This window comes from Thunnus maccoyii, chromosome 12, assembly GCF_910596095.1.
Source record: "Thunnus maccoyii chromosome 12, fThuMac1.1, whole genome shotgun sequence".
Taxonomy (NCBI): Eukaryota; Metazoa; Chordata; class Actinopteri; order Scombriformes; family Scombridae; genus Thunnus; species Thunnus maccoyii.
The window spans coordinates 26208061-26228353 of record NC_056544.1 but is presented as its reverse complement, the minus strand read 5'-3'; the positions used below and the strand labels follow the sequence as shown (position 1 = coordinate 26228353).

Genomic DNA, 20293 nt, shown 5'->3' with positions numbered 1-20293 from the left:
AATTAACGCTATTTTTGTGTGCACTCTTCCACAAGAGGGGCAGAGGTCAGTAGGCTGGCTTCAGCTAGATGGAAGCTTGCCAATTAGACTGATAGGAAGTCAGTTGTTCTCCTCACTACACTGCCCTGCTTTTTGTGTGTGTGAGTGTGTGTGTGCATGTGTGTGTGACTGAGATTTAATTCTCAGTCGTTCAATAATTTGTTGTTGTATACAAAATACTTATTGGATTTTGAACAAAATCCTGCTTACATTTGAATGAATCCGAAGGTAATTAACCCCAATTCTTCAAGGTACAAATTAATAAAAATGAAGCTGCAAATGAGACTGCAGCACAACATACGTGCAAAAAAAACACATTAAAAAGACATTTGGAGATAAATGTCTTCTCAATTAATGTATTCTTGTGTCCTATCAAAGTGTCTTTGAGCAGGGACATCTGGTATCAGCTAAATGCCAAAAATGTAAATGAAAATCATTTGACATGCATCAACCGACACGTCATACTGCGCAGACAGGAGTAGTAGTTAAAGTACAGTATCCTCGATATGCTGATGTGATAATTGCTGGTTTTCTGGACAGATACTAGTGGTGTATCCTCATGCATTTACCCATCAACCTGCAGAGATTTACATCCTGACTCATCAACAACAACAAAAAACGTGCACAGGTGTTTTCACATGTGATACCTCAGCGGTGTGATGCCCCCAGAGGTCCAAACAGCAACATCACGATAGCATAACAGCAACACAGAACCGGTAGATATTTCTCATTTGTCTTACTTATGAGCTAAACAAGGTTTAAACATGAATCAATGAGTACTTTTACATGCACAATAATATTACAGAAATAAGCAGGTTTTCTTAGTATCCAGGTTGTGTGCTTATTTATGTAAACATCATATGCTGGTTTCAGAAGCCTGGATGATCCCTTCTCATGGTTTTGAGAAAGCAGAATATACCAGCAGGAGTACTTTGATAGAAACTAGAAAGCTGTGACATCTAAACAACTTTCAACTTTCTACAAGTCTCCGCCATGTTTGCAGATACATCTTTGACTTGAGTTACATAGTTGTTAGTTAGCAAGAAGTAATTATGATGAAAAATGATGCAATGATAATCTATGCACTAAAGTGAAAGTCTGAGGATAAATGACATTGTTGCGCTCATCCATTACTGGTGATCGGATGAAGAAATCCAGCAGATTGTTAATGCAACAGTATACAGGCGGCTAGAAACCAAGCTGGGTTCATCACCAGCTGTTGAATTAAGTCCATCAATACAGAAATGACAGATTTGCTGGATGTGGAGGAGTCAAAGACAAGCCTGCACCACTGCAGATGATAAGAAACCTGGATAATATTAGAATTATGAATACAGGGAAATGAATATCAATGTTTCTCTATGTTCCATGTGATACCCCCAGTATGATCAAAACTAGTATATTGGCGTGTAAACCGACTCTATGAGTGGGTGTGATCTGTCTAGATTGTGTTTTGTTGTGTCTTTTCTACTTCATATAAAAAAAAATAATGATGTGCAAAAATAACTTCCATCATTATTTTTTCTCGAAACAAGACAAACTAAAAGATGCCGGTCTAATTTGATTTTCAGAAGAGTCAATATGCTGTCTAGGCGACAGTAACACACGGCCTCGTGTCTCATCTCTCACACTCAATAATTCATTTGCTTTATACTCATTAACAATCGACCTCGGAAACTCTTGAGTGGTGGAAGTGACTCAGTGTCCCGGCTCATTATTTGCCTTCCTAAAATATTTGGTTTACTTTCTGCATGAAGAAAAGAAGTCACAAAGTCTAAAAGAATATTTTATTGCATACCAGACTCTGCCGAAGAAAGTGTGACGACAAACAGTTCAGTAACTTTAATAATACATAAAACTAGAGTACCTTACCAGTACTCAGTTTATTGTCTGCTATGACCCGTTAAATATATACACAGCTAAAGGCAAAGTGGAAATTTGTTTCAGTTATTATCTATATTTTGAGTCATTTGAATGTTTAGAGTGAATTTTTTGGGGAAACATTACATTAGTTTAATATAAATGTCCATCATGTTCATCATCAAAAAGTTGTCATTGTCTGTTATGACCCGTCACACAAAATAAATTCATTTTACAACATTTTGTGTTGTTCTTGCATAGAATTAATGTTTCTTTTTTCACTTTACTTAAAACAAATGACCACTAATATTGACTTATAACCAGCTTGTAATGTATTATATCTGCTTATACCTCAGGAATATCATTACTTCACTTAAAGCACCAAATGACCACTTAGAGCAATTTATAATCACATTATAATGCATTACAATAGTGATTATAATCCATTATAAAATGATGATGATGATGTATTGAGAATTATAATATACTATGATCCTTCCAAAAAAATATATCAGCAAGTGATGAGCAATAATTAAGTGTTATGATACTTGACCTAAGCCATTATAAAATGCTTTATAATGTGTTATGATTGTTATAAATCATTCTGAACATTTATGAGTGCTTATAACTATAATTATACGGTGCTATAAGAACATTATAATGCATTATAAGTGTTTATAATTCATTACAGACATGGGCGTCATAGAAAATGTTACCGTAATATCTTTGACACGCTGTCTTCCTTTGTGTGCTTCTCACTGGCTCAGTCTATTTCTCTCTTTGGCATCTTTTTTCTCTGCTCTCTGTCATGTGGTGGACAATAAATCCATAGTGTATCATTGAAGGAGACATCTGTGGGAAAAGGAGGAAATAGGAGACCTCAGGATTGAGAGAGGAGAGAGGCCGGGCTCTCTGATCATCAAATGAAGTCTGTCCCTCTCTCTCTCTCTTTTGTCCCACCGGGTTACTGTTTGTGTGTATATGAATGTGTGTCAGGGTGAGCCATAAAATGCTTCAATAAGAGATGAGATAAAAATTTTACTGCTCTGTGTGTGACTCTCCCTGTGTTACGATGTGAGCCAAAGCTGCCGACTGAGAGATGAGTTGAAAATTTTACTGCTGCGTGTGTTTGAATGTGTTTGATAAAGAAAGAAAGAAAGAAAGAAAGAAAGGTGACCAAATGAAAGAATCATACTTTCATACAAGCTTGCGTGCCTACACACGACTCGTTTGTGTCCCTCCATCTGATGTCTGAGTCTGTTATTTTGTCTCTTTGATGGATGGTATGCTTCATTCATAATGTATCATGGAGGCGAGTGCATATAAAACATTACCAGGCCCCATCAAATTCCAGACAGTAAACTGTCTGGCATCGGTCCCACTAGCACCGCCCAAGGCAGCCTGACACACACACACACACACACACACATCACAACATAACACCACACACATACACACAAATGCACAGGAACACGCTCACAGGGGAGCAAAACCAAAGCACTTCTATTCAAATATTGATCTGCAGGCTTCTGTTTCCAATTCAGCCACACTTATGAAATTCACTTACAAATGTACTTCAGAAAGAGGCAGTGGCCGAGGGTGACGGTCTGCAGCAAGACTTCCAAATGTTTTGCTTTAAAGAGGGCGTATCATGCACATTGCCAGTTCTGTTTTTTTTTTTTTATTCTGGGGCTCCACTGGAATACTGGCTCAGCTGGAATATCAAAAAACTCCTTATTTGTCTCATACAGATCCTTTATGCAGCCCCTCAGCTCAGCCTCTGTCTGAAACAGGTTGTTTCAGCCCCTCCCAATGAGCCCACTCTGTTCTGATTGGTTAGCAGCCTCTCAGCAGACTTCTGCCTGCCAAACAGTAGTAGTAGGATTTCACTTCTTTTTCCTGTTCTTTACTCAAAATCTAAAATTCCCAATCAAAATGAGCCTGAATCCAATCTGAAATATGCAAAAAGACAGCGCGAACAACCCATTAAAACTTAGCAACAACATTAGCGATAAAGGCTTTGGAACGGACAACTGTTTGTTGGCATGTCATCACGAGGAGGAAGTAGATGTGACTTTGCAAACGAAGCGTTCAGACCAGGCTGGAGCACTAGCTTCTGACTTGAAGGTGGTGTTTTTACATATGTCCACCTCAAGTTTTGGAACTTTGACCATGTTTAACAGTATATAAATGTCAGAAAATCACAAAAAGCATGATACGGCCCCTGTTATTAGTCTTTGGAGCCGTTTGTAAACAAACTAGCGTGACGGTAATCTTTGCGGTGAAGGAACATGTCAACCAGTGCAGCGGTGTGGCTCACTGACATGTTTTTAATAGTTTCTGGACAACAACGGAGTCCTATGGCACAGAGGAACAAGATATATCAGGCTCTGGATAAACACACTGATGGTTTTGCTCTGCAGTTGAGATTTCTTGACAATAAGAGAAATATAGAAAATCACCAGCCATATACTTTCATTATAAAACAGATGTTATTCAAGGATACTGTGCTGTAGGGGTATATCATTCTCAAATGTTGGCATGGTTGTACATAAAAATCCTTTTTGAATGTTATGTAATGTCCTGAATCTCACAGAATCATCTATATAATCAGTGTTCTGGTTTTGGTGAGTGGGTTAAAGCCTCACACATGCGTTTGAAGACATTGTTTTACACACACTCAGACGACTGCATAGACGCGCATTCATCGAGATCAAAATCTGTTCTCAAGAGAGACGATGACATTTACAGTCAGTCCTCGAACACTGCACGGGAACTTATGTTATTAATGTTGTTATTCATTCTGTTGGTTGTCTCGACTTTATATTTGTTTAACTCTTGTCCTTGTTGCTTATGCACGAGTCATAAAAAGATATCGGATAATAAAGCTTTAATATCTCCAAAGGGAATCCAGCTTGGGGGCTGTTAGCAGTTCATTGTATTTAAATGATGCATGAATCCAGTCCCACCAAGATTAGTATATACATAAAAAATATCCGTTCAGTAATTATTGGATCGTGCACCGTAATAGCAAGATTTAAATGAGAGAGAGACGTGAGGTAGTTTGGGAACTCTAAAGGTAGAGCTTCTTATATAAATATCCCTCATTTTAAATAAAGAATACATAACTTGGCATGATATTGTTGCTTATATACAGAAACAACACTCGTATTTCAGGATAGTGTCTCTCATAAGGCTGACAGATGATTGAAATCTCTTCATAAGTTTGTTTTAAAGGGGACATGGCATGTTTTCTGTCATTTTTATACTGTTTTGATGTTGGATGTCTATGTTAAACAAAGTAAAAGTTCCAAAACTTTGGTAAAAAATGCTCCCTACAAGTCAAAAGCCAGGGCCTCAGCCTGCTCTGAACACTCCGTTTGCAATGTTACCGCCACTTCCTCCTCATGATGACATCAGATTGTTTGTGCATGCCCACAAACGGCTGTCCTTTCTGTAGCCTTTGTTGCTAAGATTGTTGCTAAGGTTGTTCCTCAGATTGTTCAAGTTGTCCACTCACATATTTCACATCGGATGTGGGTTCAACATGTACGGATGTATTTGAGAAGTTTCCATTTCCAGTAAAGGACGAGAAAAAGAAGTGAAATCCTGCTACTAGTTTGTCTACATCACCAGAGGAAGTCTGCAGAGGGGCAGCTTCCAGGAGAACTAACCAATCAGAACAGAGTGGGCTCAGTGGGAGGAGGGGCCTTAAAGAGACAGGAGGAGCTAAAACAGCTCAGACAGGCTGAACTGAGGGGCTGCATAAAGGCCCAGTATAAGATAATTAAGGTGTTTGAACTGCAAATCATGGAAAGATATTCCAGTTAATTATCTGAAACGTTAGTTATCAATTTACAGTCTCTGATGTCAGTGTCCTCCACACCTTTACTTTTTGCTTCACACCATAAAGCCCTCACTACTTCCAACAGGTCAGAAGTTACACGTCTAGTTAAAAACAAAAGGGTCTTATAAAAGTCAGGTTAGGACTTATTTAAAGATCAGGGTCACAGATTTAAAATGAAATCTTCAATGACATTTTTATTTCAGCCATCAAATCGTCCTTGTTGTACTAATGTATCTTGATGTGGGTGTTATTATTATTTTATTTAAACTGTAGTGATTTTGGATTTCAGGGTTTTTATTGTTTAGTTTTATGTTGAATGTTGTTTTTCTTAATGTTTCTTGTCTTTTAACATCTTGGGACCATGTTGGAAATAAATGTTTTCACTTGAACTTGTTAACCCTTTGATTTAGTTTTGTGTCTGTAATCCATAAATAAATCTTATCATATCATATATTATAGCATCGGCATCGAAAACTGGCATTAAATGTAAACTGCAGATTCATCTGATATAAACCAAGGGAGGTCAACCTGGTGAGTTTACATGCTGTAGTAACACATGTTTAAACAGACAAGTGTTTGCAGTTTAAACAGGGGGTGATGTGGTTTGTGAGTGTGTACGTGTGTTTTTTTAATGTTCACACCCACACACACACAAACTGACCTGCTTAGGATGTATAATGCATTGACGTATAGATTTATATGTGCTTGTGTGCGGCCACACTTCCTAAAATCCCCGACTGAACAGAAATAATTGGCTGCTTTCATGCATGTGTGTGTGTGTGTGTGTGTGTTAGCTGTGATTACAATTTGCACTAACTATTGATTGTCCAGTAAACAATCGTCTGGTCTGACCAAATAATCAATGAGATGTAGTGACACTGTCTCTGCTGACAGACCAGCTTCTTCCTGACTGTTTAAGCCTCATAAACCAAAGATAAAAAAGACAGTTTATCAGTTGACTTTGTCAATTATCAAAAATTGTTCAGTTTGTCTAGTTCAGTTGAGACTGTGATGAAGTTATCAGATCCAAAATTTTGAATTTGATGTTAATGCAGCTTTTTTTGTCTGAATTACACCTCAGTACAACATATTACAGCTGCAACTAACATTTATTTTCATTATCATTTAATCTGAGGATTATTTTTCTATTATTTTTATTTGTCGGTTGGTCTATAAAATGTCAGAAAATGGTGAAAAATGATGGTTACATCCCCAAATGTCTCCTTTTGTCTCATTCAAAAGTATCAAAATAGTTGCAGATTAATTTTCTGTTGATTAATCGTTGCAGCTGTTCAACATATGTTTACGGCCTCTAGCAGCCGTAGGAATTTAAAGTCTGCAGACTTATAGGAGGTCGGGGTGGATGGATAAGGTCCACTGTTCACTTTCTCTTAACCACAACCGTAAACATTAACTGAGTAATTATTATTTTAACCAAAGTTTCCCATCAAAGTAATTAATTTTACCAAATCCATCTTTTCCTAAAACTAATCAAGGCATTTTTGTGCCTAAACCTAACCAAACCTTATCTGTAGCAGCTTCAGCTAAGAAAATGATTTTAGAGGCCACTGATTAATTATGTTATCCCGCCAACATGGGCGTCAGATCAGATATGCGTGTTGCTCTGAGGGGCAATTAAAAACAACATATTTTATCATTTAAAACATGGACTTGTTGGTTTAAAAAGTTCTTTGAAAAAGTAGAGTTGAAATGGAATTACTTTGTCTGACCTATCTAGAAGATGTTTAAAATTTACAGGAATGTATAACAATACAGAACAATATGAATAAATACTTATAGACAGAGTTATTGCTGACTGTCATCATCCCTCCTGACCACACTGGTCCTGAGGGGGATCCCTTCATAAAGTGATTTCAATGTTAGAAATGGGGGACAAATTTCAAAGTCATTGTTCTGCTGAAAAATGCAGCCTCCTGAGTAAAGAGCCAAATCAAGTGGATATCTTCCAAAGTTTTTTAGTAAAGTTTCCCCGCTGACAGTTTTTCCTCGCTGAACTACAGTAAAACAATAGAAACACAAAGAGGGAATTTCATACTGAAAAGATATCCAGACTGCTGAAGCCTCATATTAGCTTCAGCTTTTTTCACAAAAAGAGGACTGTGGAATTAGTCCTCCATCACTTAAAAATGCATTAGAAAGCATTACAGCATTACAGCAACCAGTACATACAGGTATGTGAGTGTTGTTTTAAGTCAGACTTGAAAACATGGGAATCTATCCTCCATGTTTTCCGAGGATGTCTTGAAGTATGACATAGTAGTTTGGACTTGTTATACTTTCTAAGAATCCCTCCTCGTCACTCTCAGGTTCCTTATGGTCTGAGGTGTCAAATGATTGAAAGCGCTTTGTCCGTCCGCACTGCCTTCACCTCTGTTTCCCATTTATCCACACATGTATCAACTCCCTTTATTGCAAAACATGTCAACAGGCCGTTTACTGTTGAGTTCTCAAATCTTTTTTCGATTTAGGAAATTCAGAAATTGGGAAGCTTAAATAGGCTCAAATGCAAACAATTTCTTGAGGAAAGGACTTTATTGGCCAAATCTTGAAATAGCACCACAAGCTTGACTGGTGGAATGATCCATATCAGTTACCAGTTTATTTGTTTCTAATCCAACTCACCGTGTTTCTAGACTTTGCTTTAATCAAGTGGAACTGTTTTGAATTGCCTCTTGGACTGATGTGTTGTGCTCAAAGTAAATCTGCTGGAGAAATCTGCATTTCCTCACATCGGTGGTGGATTTTCTTTTTAAAGACAAATATAAACGATACCAGATTAAACAACTTGTTAAGATGGATTTTTTTTTTTCCCGCAGTGTGGTGGCTAGCTGAATCCAGAGCCCGTCTTGGGGAGGAGAACAAATCGGCTCCTTCATGGCCCAGTGAACCATCGACTCGGTAACCAGCGGAGTCCGTCAGATAGAAAAGATGCATGGTGCTTTAAACCATTGCAGGCCTCTGCTCCCCCCCCCCCCCCCCCCCCACCCGCCCGCCCCCCCCCCCCACCTCCTTCCTTTCCATTACTCGTGCTCGGGCTTGAAACCGCTGCTCCATGACACTGGGCATCACACGTAGAATAAAAATGAGGTGAGGCGGCTGGAAAATTGAACATGTTGTCAGGCCGCAATGGCTGTTTTCAGTGATTTAGGAACTGTAGGCCGCACTCGATTAGGGTCATTCATTTTGGGTAATGTAAATACAGTGATAGCGGGGTTGGTTATGTGAAGAAGGGGAATGTTTGCTGAGGTTATTGGTTACAGCGTGGTATTTTTCAAAATGGTGGTCAATGGGTTTTTCCTTATATAGACCAGCATGATTATTACAGTGTAGCATTTTGAAATATAACCATGTACAAGTGGTAAATGCAGTTCACATCTGCCATTTTGTGCGGAGGTTTCAGCCAAGCGTGCTCTATCTGGAGTGCATACATTTCTTTTATATACACAGTAGCCATGGTGATCAAACTTTTAACTCCAGCAGTGTTGGTGCCTTGCTCAAGTAAGAACATAAAGTAAATTATACAAGTAATCTTGTCTTATTTTTGCTTCTACTTGGTGTATTTACTTGATGCTTTAGGAGTAGTTTAATGCAGATAGACAGTGTAATGATATGTTTGTTTTTTTTTCTATTTCCAGACAAGCCTTACAAAATAAGTACACAGTGACTAAAGGTACAGTAGAAACATCATCCTCCTCATCTGTAGTGTTCTTTTTTTTTATTCACTCCTGCTGTGGCACAAATGAAAACAAATATCAGCAGATTATCTTAATACGATGTCTGGAATGAAAGCGGCTTATACGCAATCGTTGATCTCTGTTTTTGTATCGTAGCCTCGGTTTAACACAAGAAAACAAATGAGCGTCCAAAAGCCTTTTTGCCAGATATGTGAAAATCACTCACAGCAGGCTGCAGATTCCCATGTTGCCTGTGTGTTCTTTACAGATGGGATATGTTTGCAAATTTTTTCTTCAAAAATATCGCCAAATCTTACTAATGCTTCAAAATGAGATTTTAACCATATAAAAAGCACAATGTTATTAGGTAACAACTCTTCTGTATTGACAGTAAGAACACGCTGCCTGAAATGACAAGCTTTACAAAGACTTGTTTAATTATATTATTCTTTCATTTCCTAACCTGCACACACACACTGAGGTTCAGATCAGTGTGAGCTTCGCTGTAAATATGTGACAATAAAAACACTTTGTCTAACTCATCTCTATTTAAGACTTTCTCACAGTTTCAGCTATCTCGCCTTTGTCACGGTGTGGTGCCTGCAACAGATGTTTCAGGTTCTACAAAGTAGTTTCAAGTCTAGTTCCTTGTGCGACTTTCTGATGCGTAAAATACCCAATTTTTAAGAAGGTAGGAGTTACTCCTCTAAATCTAATCCACTTTATTGTAAAGAAGTTTGCTGCAAATGCATGAATCTCCTGTTTTACTCTCTTGTGATATTTTTTGTCAAATTATCTCATTGCACAGGTGGAATATTTTGTTGAGTTCTGAGTAAATTGAAAATGTTTTGTTTCACACTTATTTCTGTAGAAATGTTTTGTTTTTTCACAGAAATGTCCTTTGGCTTATAAGATTGGATATAAAACATCCTCACAACAAAACAATGATGTCCCTGTTATGGGGGTTTTTTTGTAGCGTGTCAAAAGTACAAATATCTGCAACAGAAAACATAAATATTTGAAGTCTGATTAAACAGAAAATGATTACTTTAACAAGAAAGAGAAATATTTTAGACTGTGTGTGTGTGGTGTTGTGTTGTAATATTTTTCTCTTATTTAATGTCAAACATTAAGATGAAGATGAATAACCTGTGCATAGCAGGAATAAACATTTTGTTGGAATGCTTAATAAAACAACAGCCGGTGGCCACGACTCGCTCTCCCTCACTAATTAACTGCTCAGGTTGTTAGAAGTCATCTGAGGTGACCTAACTGCTCTAGGCCGACCTTTGACCCCTAATAGCCGCTATGCTGTAATTGCCGTGTCGGCCGTCTCAGGCTGGTTGGAGCATGTTTGAGAAGAACAGTGACAATATCTTATCTGTCTGACACACAAACAGACCTTTCTCTCTCTCACACTTTCTCTCCAAACATGACACTCGATCTGAAACACACACTCCGTTTCAATTTTAAACGTCTTCTCAGTCACACGCACACATGCTAACTTTTTCCTTTGCATATGTACAAATACACTCCCACGCGTCCCACCTCCTGTCTTATCTTAGTTAAACTCTACGGCAATGCAATGACACAAATAGTCACGGACTATTAGTCATTCACACACACACACACCCTCCCCAAATAAATAACAGCCCCCCTGCCTGAAGCTCCAGGTCACTGATCACACACTCTGTGACCTTTAGACCATGATACTGTTAATTTCCTTTTTGCTTTCATTTGCTTCATTAGATCCATTTTGTTTCATTTGCTTTTCCTTTTTAATTCTAATCATCTTTATTTTCACCCTGGTTCATGGTTAGCAAAACATTGTAACATTTAACAAAAGAAACCAGGTCAATATGCTGCTAAAATTATATTCAAGATAACATTTAGACAACAAATGTAGCTGTTTATTGTCAAATTGGGATCTGAAAATCTTCCTAAAGACATAAGTAGTTACTCATTATTTGCACCACAAGTAAAGTAGTCCTACATTAGTCATGATTACCTTATCATTAACGATTCATCAATAATCAGGTCGTTTCTCATTCTTTCTTTAGTAACTACGCACAATTTTCTTTCTTTTTTCTCTGTTTTTGATATTTTGCTGTTTGTGGTGGCGCCGTTCACCCGAGTGGTCAATTATCTTATCACAGCTGAACTATAACATCAAACATTTATAACTAAATCAACAACAATCATGAGAAAAAAAACATTCTTTATTATTATTTGATAAGAGTTTTAACAGTCAAAATCTCTCTGTTATTCTGCTTCGTCAGGACCGTGTGGGTGTGTTTGATCAGATTTGCCAAATATGCAAACAACACCGAAACTGTCAACACATGTTTGATAAATGTTGATAAACTCTGATTGGTGCACAGAAGTAGATGACTGCCTATTTTCAAACCTGTGAGAAAAACAAGGACAGAAACAAAAATATTTAAATTAAAAAAAAATCTCTCACATGAAATAATCGACTGTTTAAATTTTGGCGGAAAGATTTGTTTTCATGCAGGATTCCTTAGATTTTCAGGGTTTCTTTAACCGAACTAAAACTTTATGTGGGTTTCCTGTTGTGAAGTAGTTCAGAGAATTTTAAACTGAACTGATGAGGTATTTAGAGAAGTATTACAAAAACGCTCTTCCTTTAAAACAGGAACTCCCGAAATAGTTCACACAACTAGATAGTTGTAATATTTGTAATTTCGGGCTTCAGTGTTAGAAGATGTTGATTCATTAATTCTATCACTGGTCATTTTTGATGCTGCATTTTGTGGCATTGTTTGCATAATCTTATTGTACAATGCATATAATATATTGCAAAGAGTTTTTGTGTGCTGATGTAATCTAATACAAGATCACACACACACACACACACACACACGTACTGACAGAGATGTGACAGGCCACTTTTCGTATCACTTGACGACAAAGTATCAGGGTTTCTAGAAGTGTCAGATTCTGGCACTTGAACTTAAGCCTCCTCATAGCCGCTCGGTGCCAAACGAGGGCTTAGGCTAAATCACTGATGACTGTGCCAAGAGAATGAATGAAAGGGAAAATTTTGAACAGCTGTCCCCCAAAAAATAAAGGGATGCAAACATCATTGTGCAGAAATGTGTGAGGAACACAAGTCGGGGGTTATTTTCACTGAAAACCTAATCTGGATACAGTTAGAGGATAAAATTGTCAGCCAAATACTGTGCAATAAAACAGCTTTATGTCCCAGCTTTGAAAAATTTGTTTCCATTATTAAATTATTCATAGTCATGTATTGATTATTGAGTATATTTTCACAGATTTTACAAGCAGACATATTACCAATATATATAACCAATGTATTTCAGGTTCAAAACTATTTTATGGATTTTATTATTATCTTGAAATAAAAAAAACTTTGTTAGATGTATTCAACTATTTGTATGCTTTCTACTTTTTCCTCTGTTGGTGATTTGCTATGGTAGCAGCTGGAATATCTTTACAGGCTTATTTAATGTATACCGTCTGACTCTTGCCAATAGCCATGAATTTTGCACATATTTTCACCATTATTTAACCATTTCACTCATCTCGGGATCTCGGAGCTCTTGTCAACAAAACAATAAAAAATCTTCTCAAACGGGACAAAGTCACAAAATAAAAACAGATGAAAAGGGGAAATTAAATCTGAAGGCAATTAACATGATCACACGCAAAAGGAGTGTAGTAACTTCATTTTTAGCAAACATGAATAGAGTAGAAAGAGTTCTTAAGATGAGAGTGAATAAATAACTATCAAAGTACAAACATTATAATTTACTTGGTTAATGATGTATGTGTTTGCCTTTTAATGTGCGGTGTATACGTGTTGCAGTGAACCTGGTTTTCTGAACTACTGCATAAATGGATTTGGCTTGACTTGATCTGATAAATACTGACTCACTGTAATATTGCTGCTTTAGATGGAAACCTTGTGTATGTGGCACCGCATGTCTGAGTAATGGAGCTCAAATCCTTCTGACAGAAAAGAAACAGAAAACAGAAAAGGTATGACTTTCAGCTGTCTCTGACTCAGAAATGACTCAGCGTTTAATGTTACGGTTATTTAGATGAGGGACAAGTTGATGGATATCAGGTTTTCACAACAGCCTTGAAAATCTTTTGATTTGTTCTGTGATGAGAAACGATGATAAAGTCCCGACTGTTTTGAATCTATCTGAATTTCGTAACTGTGAGAATAGTTTGTGCCGTGTTCACTCCATGACAGAACAGATTTTCAGCCAATTCAACGGGTCAAACACATGTTCAAACTCAATCCATGTTGATAATTAACAAAAATATTTATTTTCTAGTAAATTATCAAATTGATTTATTACAACAGAGATTATTGTTAATAGATACATAATATTATGGACTCTGAACAGTTCAGTCACAGAGAGAAACACTTAACTTCATTGGGGAAACTTCTCCATAACTAAAACCACAGATTTAAATAAAGGAATCAGATTTTGTATATCTATTAATGGTATTTCTCACTGTTAAACATGGCACCATTTAAAAGAAACTTTATGGTTTGAGATGTATTGAAATATAATGGTTACGATAACTGTTAAACTATAAAATGCTTTCCTTTGGAGTCACCCAGGGATCAATCCTAGGGCCTCTGATTTTTCAAATTTAAGTAAATTAGCTTCTCTCAACTTCTTCCAGCCCATGTCAGTTTTCTTTGACAGTGATGTTTTGTAATATTTTATGATTTAATGTTTCATTTTGTACTGTAAAGAGTAATTTAAACTGTAGTTTTTATATGCACCCAAATAATTTATCAAAATTACTTTTGTACTATTGTGTTTGGTTAGTTTTTTAAATAACTGACATCATTATTTATATTACGTAACAGTAGAGCTACAATTAGTTGATTAATTGAAGTCAAAGTAATCTGCAACTATTTTTACATTTGAGTAATTATTTAAGTAATTTAAAAAAAAGCTCAACTTCTCAACTGTGAGTAGTTTTTTAATTATTATGTTAGTAGTAGTAATATCTTTGGGTTTTTGACAGTTGGTTGAAAAAAAAGCAATTATAAGATGTCACTGTAGGCTTCAGGGAATTGTGCAGGATGTCTTTTTTTAAAAAAAAACAAATTATTAATCAGTTAATGATTATTCAAGAAAATAATTGGCAGATTAATTGATAATGAAACTAATCATGAGTTGCAACCCTAACAGTGACTGTTTCCCAGTCAAAACAGTACTAAACTGCATATTAAGATGTCTTGTTTTATACATTAAATCATTTATTGTTGCTGTAAAACTGACAACCCCGGATATGTCTGCCAAGGGACGGTGTGGCCTCACAAAAAAAAAGGTGTATGCTGAAAGTTTTCACAGTTAAAAACATGTTTTAAATTTATATATACCATATGCATGAATGATCGATGGTTTATGTGAAGGGATATGACCAGCATTTTTATTTTTGGGGGGGACTTGGCTTGTAACCGTGTAACATAGATCAGCTCCCCGGTGTATTTTGGAACTTATGATTTCGCAAGAATACTCAAATGTCTGGTTTATTGTTATTTTCGCCAATCTAAAAAGGTACGGGACTTACAGTCTGTAAGTCTGTAAGTAGTAGCTGAGATGAGCGTGAGTTTACTCACACTTTACCACTACAGCTGGACGATGGGTGCACTGTCCTTTTTCAAATCGCCTGCTTCGTAATGACAGTAATTATCACAACTCGAGTCTTCAAACAAGGCGTTTTTGGCCAGCGCCGTCCATTTCACTCCCCAATCTAGAGCCTTGTCATTAGGTCCTTTGGACCTAAAGATGAAGTGTGTGTGTGTGAGTGTGTGTGTGTGTGTGTGTGTGTGTGTGTGTGTGTGTGTGTGTGTGTGTGAGCACATGAGCTTGGTCTGGGTCCCAGAGTGTGAACCAGAGAAGGCAGTCTGGAACAGTGCCAGGCTGTGAGATCTTATCGGCGGTGCCATGACCTCATGCTGTGTTGAAATATCTTCCCAGAAAATGTGTTTGTGTGTGTGTGTGTCTTCTTCAAGTGGATATACATATATGTTTGTGTGTGTGTGTGGAATAAGGGGGGGATGACAAATGTGGATTAGAGCTATGAGAGTGTTTGAGGTTCGGAGGATTGTTTTATGAAAGGAAGCTCTTGAAAAAGCTGAGAGGGGTTTTGTGACTGTGATATACATTTGTACCTATGCACATTAATGCATGTCATTATTTCATCAGTATTTGTGATGTCATCTTTTATGTGTGTATCCCTGTGGGAAAACACACATACAACTGTACATACTGGTCTTTTGTTTCTATGTGTGCACACTTACATGAGTGTGTTTTCTAAGATATGACAGATAAAATAGAACCTTTTTCATCCTGAGGGAACTTTTTGTGCCAAAGATGCATTTTATAATAAATATTAAATGTACACACTATATATACTATCATAAAATGACATATATATATATATATATATATATGGTCAGATAAAATGAAAGTAGTAAAAGAAATAAATGTATGTAGAACAAAGAGAGGTGCAAATTACAAATGACTGTACAATCTATGAACCTGTTACTACGCTATAGATGATGATGCATTTTTAAAAATGTACATAGACGCATTTTTTCTTACAATATGATAAGTTTTATAAATGTTACTATACTATTTGTATGTATAAATCTAACTGTATATTCCTTGTGTATATATACAGTAATATAGTTTTCTTTTTTAATCATTATTACTGCTACTTTTATATACTTTGTTCTATTTTATTGCCAAACGGATTGTTTATTCTATTGTAATTTGAAATATTTTAATATTTGTAAATACATTGTCCATGTGTGTATTGTTGACGGGGCTACATCTGAATTCAATTGTGCAACCCTGAATTTTATAATAACAATTAAAATAAACCTTGAGCCTTGAAATTAAGTTAGAAAAATGGAGTATGAATAGGTGAAAAGGGATGAACTGTTTTATGAAGTGTATCACGCTGCAAATAGCAGATATAATACAAAAAAATAGTAGGAATAACAGCAGTGGGTCGAGTAAATGATTACAGTCCATAATATTTATCAGTGTCCAGCAGCGCAAGAGGAGATTTACAGTCTGATTTATGCCCAAGTGCCCTTAAATATATGTGCTTTTGTGATTGCAGCATGTACAGAATGCATGTTGTGTAAGTACATAATAACAGGATATGTGTTTTTTCCACATATAAACACAGCACTCTGTACCGTTGGGTGTACCAGAAGTCCGGTGTCCAGCATGTAGCTGTTGCTGCTCTGAGCCCACCACAGCAGGCTAATGGATCACTGTCAGTGTCTCCTGTAATTACTGAGATATGACTGTGTCTTTATAGAAACAGCGCCCCTCCTCCATCATTCCATAGCCATTAGAAGCATGTGTGTGCGTGCGTATGCACTGCACATACACATTAAACCGTGACTGTGTATCTGCACAGGTTTGTATCAGGCAGTAGAGTGTAATGTTATTGTGAATACAGATCTGCACACTAGGTTGTAAATGTATATTGGCTGCAGAGAGCTGCAGACTGACCCTCCTGCTAGCTAGTTTATGAAAAAAACCTGTTGAGTTAGAAGCTACTGGAACAGTTTGTTTTATCAACTCTGAAGGTTTCTGTCTGTATATCAACAAGTCCTCCTATTTATTTATTCACTCAGTCACCTGCTTTTTAAATCACCATCGCGTCTGTGTCTATATCTGTGGTGTTTTGATTGTGTTTTAATGTCTTACTGGTGTTTTTTTCATGTATTTTTGTCATCTATCATGGCTGCTATGACAATGCAATTTCCCTTCAGGGATTAATAAAGTTTTCTATCTATCTATCTATCCATATTAAAGGTGCAGTGTGTAGAATTTAGTGGAAGCTAGTGGAACAGGATTGGCAGAAATGTAACATAAGTATGTTTTAATTAGTGTATAATCACCTGAAAATAAGAATCATTGTGTTTTTTCTTACCTTAGAATGAGCCGTTTATATCTACATAGGGAGCAGGTCCTCTTCCACAGAGCCCACCATGTTTCTACAGTAGCCCAGAATGGACAAACCAAACACTGGGTCTAGTCTAGAGAGGACCTTTCGCATTTTTTGTGTGTTTCGCGGCCGCCGTAGGTTCTCCTACACGCTTGGAAGGGGAGGGGAACCTCCTTCAGTGTTCAGATGGATACCTCACTATTTCATTTCATCATTTAATGTCCATCCAAGCCTTGGCAGACCTCTAAATGTCAGTTACCTAACACCATCATTTATATAGAAAATGACAGTGTATCATACCTGTGTGACAGGTATGATATGGCAGACTAAGTTAGAGGAAAATAACATCTTGTGGCAGTAATCTTGATATTTTAAGAATGTACAAAAACATCTCGTTGATTAAAATTATTGCTCTGTTGCCACACAAACATAAGGTTTCACTTTTAAAAAGTCCTCTCAACACATACCACACTCTCTATATCTCATTCCCCGTCCTCTCACACTCACTTACCTGCTAACCGAAAACACCACAAACACCCTCCCTATAATTAATGGACATGAACTAGCATTAGAGTGATTTATTGGGCTGTTATTGGCCTTTTATTAAATCCTGATTAATGGCTGTGACTACTTGGAAGTACTTGAATGAAAATGGAAAAAAAAAAAATCAAGATGCTGAATATTTGCATAAAATATCAGCTATGAGCAGCGTCCAATGCAAAAGAAAACTGTTGTCATCAGTCTAAAGCTCTGATCTAACGTAAGTTCTTGTTCTTGTTTTGCAGTTTGCCGCTGTACTTTGCCACTGATGCTATTTCAGTCATGCTTGGCAGTTGTGAGTATGTTGTGCTTGCCAAGCATTTTATATTGTCTCCACTCCGAAGAATAGAAAGTGCAGTAAAGAATACGAACACTAGAATCTCAATAAGGTTAACAACTGAACGCTGACTGTAATTTACCAGCATCATTTTATTCTTATTCATCTCCTGAGATGCCGGCCTTAATCTGAGCAACTGTTGAAGTGATTTAACAGCAGATTCTCGACGAGGATGTGAACACTGACACTCGCAAACTAAATGGCTCTTGATTGCAAAGAGCAGAGCACAACAGGACGTTTCTTAAAGCACGCAGCCATAATGAATTACACTGCATTAGTACAGTGTGGTGAGCAATTAGTGAGCTCTTATAAGTGTCTGATAATCATATTTTTTATCTTTATTTAGCCGGAGAAGTTGTGCTGAACAAGCAAACTCTCATTAATTAGACACAGTTGCACCTGGGAGATAAAGTCTTCCGTTGTTTACCGCAGAGAAACATCCCCGCTCGCCTGAAATAAGATTTATTTGGGCGTTTTTGCCTTTATTTTATGGTTGAAAGTGCAGAGAGACAGGAAACAGATAGAGACATGCAACAAAGGTCAGCATCCAAATTCAAGCCATTGCGGTAAGGTGATAGGCGTACCCCTCCTAAAAACAGTTTACAAGCTAACAAATTTAAATTTAAAGGTGTGATATATATATATTTTTTGTCAATTTTATCTTCCTATGTGATGGTCTACAATGTTGTTTCAAAGTCTCTCAACACTGCCAGGATATAATTTGGCTGTAGAGATACTACATTCCTGAAAAAAACATCTTATTTTTTTGCATTAACAGCAAAATTTCAAGATAATTTGTCAAAAAATCTGTCAAAACAAGCTGTCAAAACTCACCATGTTTACTTCGTCATTAATTACTGAATGTAAACTCTTCGGCAGGTTATTAAAACTTCCAAATTTCCTCCTTGTCCTCAACATGGATGGTAGCCACGGCCCTGACCTCCACTTGAGCAACCAAAGTGCTTTGCTTAAGCAACGTCTGTTTTGTGTTTTATGTGATGTCACTTAAAGATCTAGTATTAACCAGTGGCCTCAGTGGAGTCTGATTGCAAAAAAAAAAGGATTTGGTGATCCAAAAACCTTTAATCTAACCATGATGTCTTGTTGTCAGGGGCTGCCAGTTTCCACCAATGCCAACGATCACACATCCTAAATCTGTCATAGTAGCTCCAGTTTTAAGATACCAGTTTCTCGCCAACATTACCTTCAACTGATCAGAATTTAACGAAGAAAACAAAACATGATGTGTTTTTGGGTGACTGTTGCTCCTCATCACTATCAATATTGCTAAACCGACACGTGTGTATGCAACAAGTTCAGGCGTGTTCTCTGGTGGTTGGTGCAAGGCATTCAGGGAAATGAAGGAAATCGCTAGCTTCTGCAGATGAAGCATATTTAGGAACAAAATAACTCCTGTAATGCATTAAACATTACTATTCCTGACATTTATTTTATTATTTTTAAAATGCATGAAGTGCTTAATGTGTAATGCTACATGCTTACATACAAGACTGAACTAAAGGAAGAACTAAAAATACTTGATGAATGAATATTTTTTTAATAAATGAGCTCTTTGTCATCCAGTATATGATACTTCCTTGTGCAGCTCCCTCTCTGAACATGTTCATCCTTTTTAATATCCTATCATGTTAATGTGAATCTTAAGATAACCCAGTTCTCTCTAATCAGTATTCATCAATATGGCAGGAAGGCTTATTGATTCTTATTTAAGCTTATTTAAGATAAAAATAGGTAAGGTACGAAATCCATTAAGGGTCATTTAACATACTGAATGATGTCAGTTTTCAGGACTCTTCATATCTGAGGAGATCACTTTTCAATGTCTCAATCAGTCTGCATTGTGTGAGAGACACATTAAAGTCAAACATCCTTAGTTTGAATTTTGATTCATTTTATTCAAATGAGGTAAAATCGAAGAAAAATCAACCACATGTTTTCAAGTGTTCAGCCTGTATCTTTAAC

At 36.8% G+C, this 20293-nt stretch overlaps 2 long non-coding RNA genes across 2 annotated transcripts in view; both read left to right on the top strand.

The window, feature by feature from the left end:
* LOC121908565 overlaps nucleotides 1-8755 on the top strand; it is an 88939-nt gene extending 80184 nt beyond the window's left edge. Inside the window, exon 4 of the long non-coding RNA XR_006099266.1 lies at nucleotides 8584-8755. This is a non-coding gene — a long non-coding RNA (uncharacterized LOC121908565). The remainder of the gene's footprint in view (nucleotides 1-8583) is intronic.
* A 15-nt stretch (nucleotides 8756-8770) lies between these two features.
* LOC121908566 lies at nucleotides 8771-10647 on the top strand. Its single transcript, XR_006099267.1, has 2 exons — nucleotides 8771-8854; nucleotides 9403-10647. It is a non-coding gene; the product is annotated as an uncharacterized LOC121908566 (long non-coding RNA).
* Nucleotides 10648-20293: the final 9646 nt, after the last annotated feature.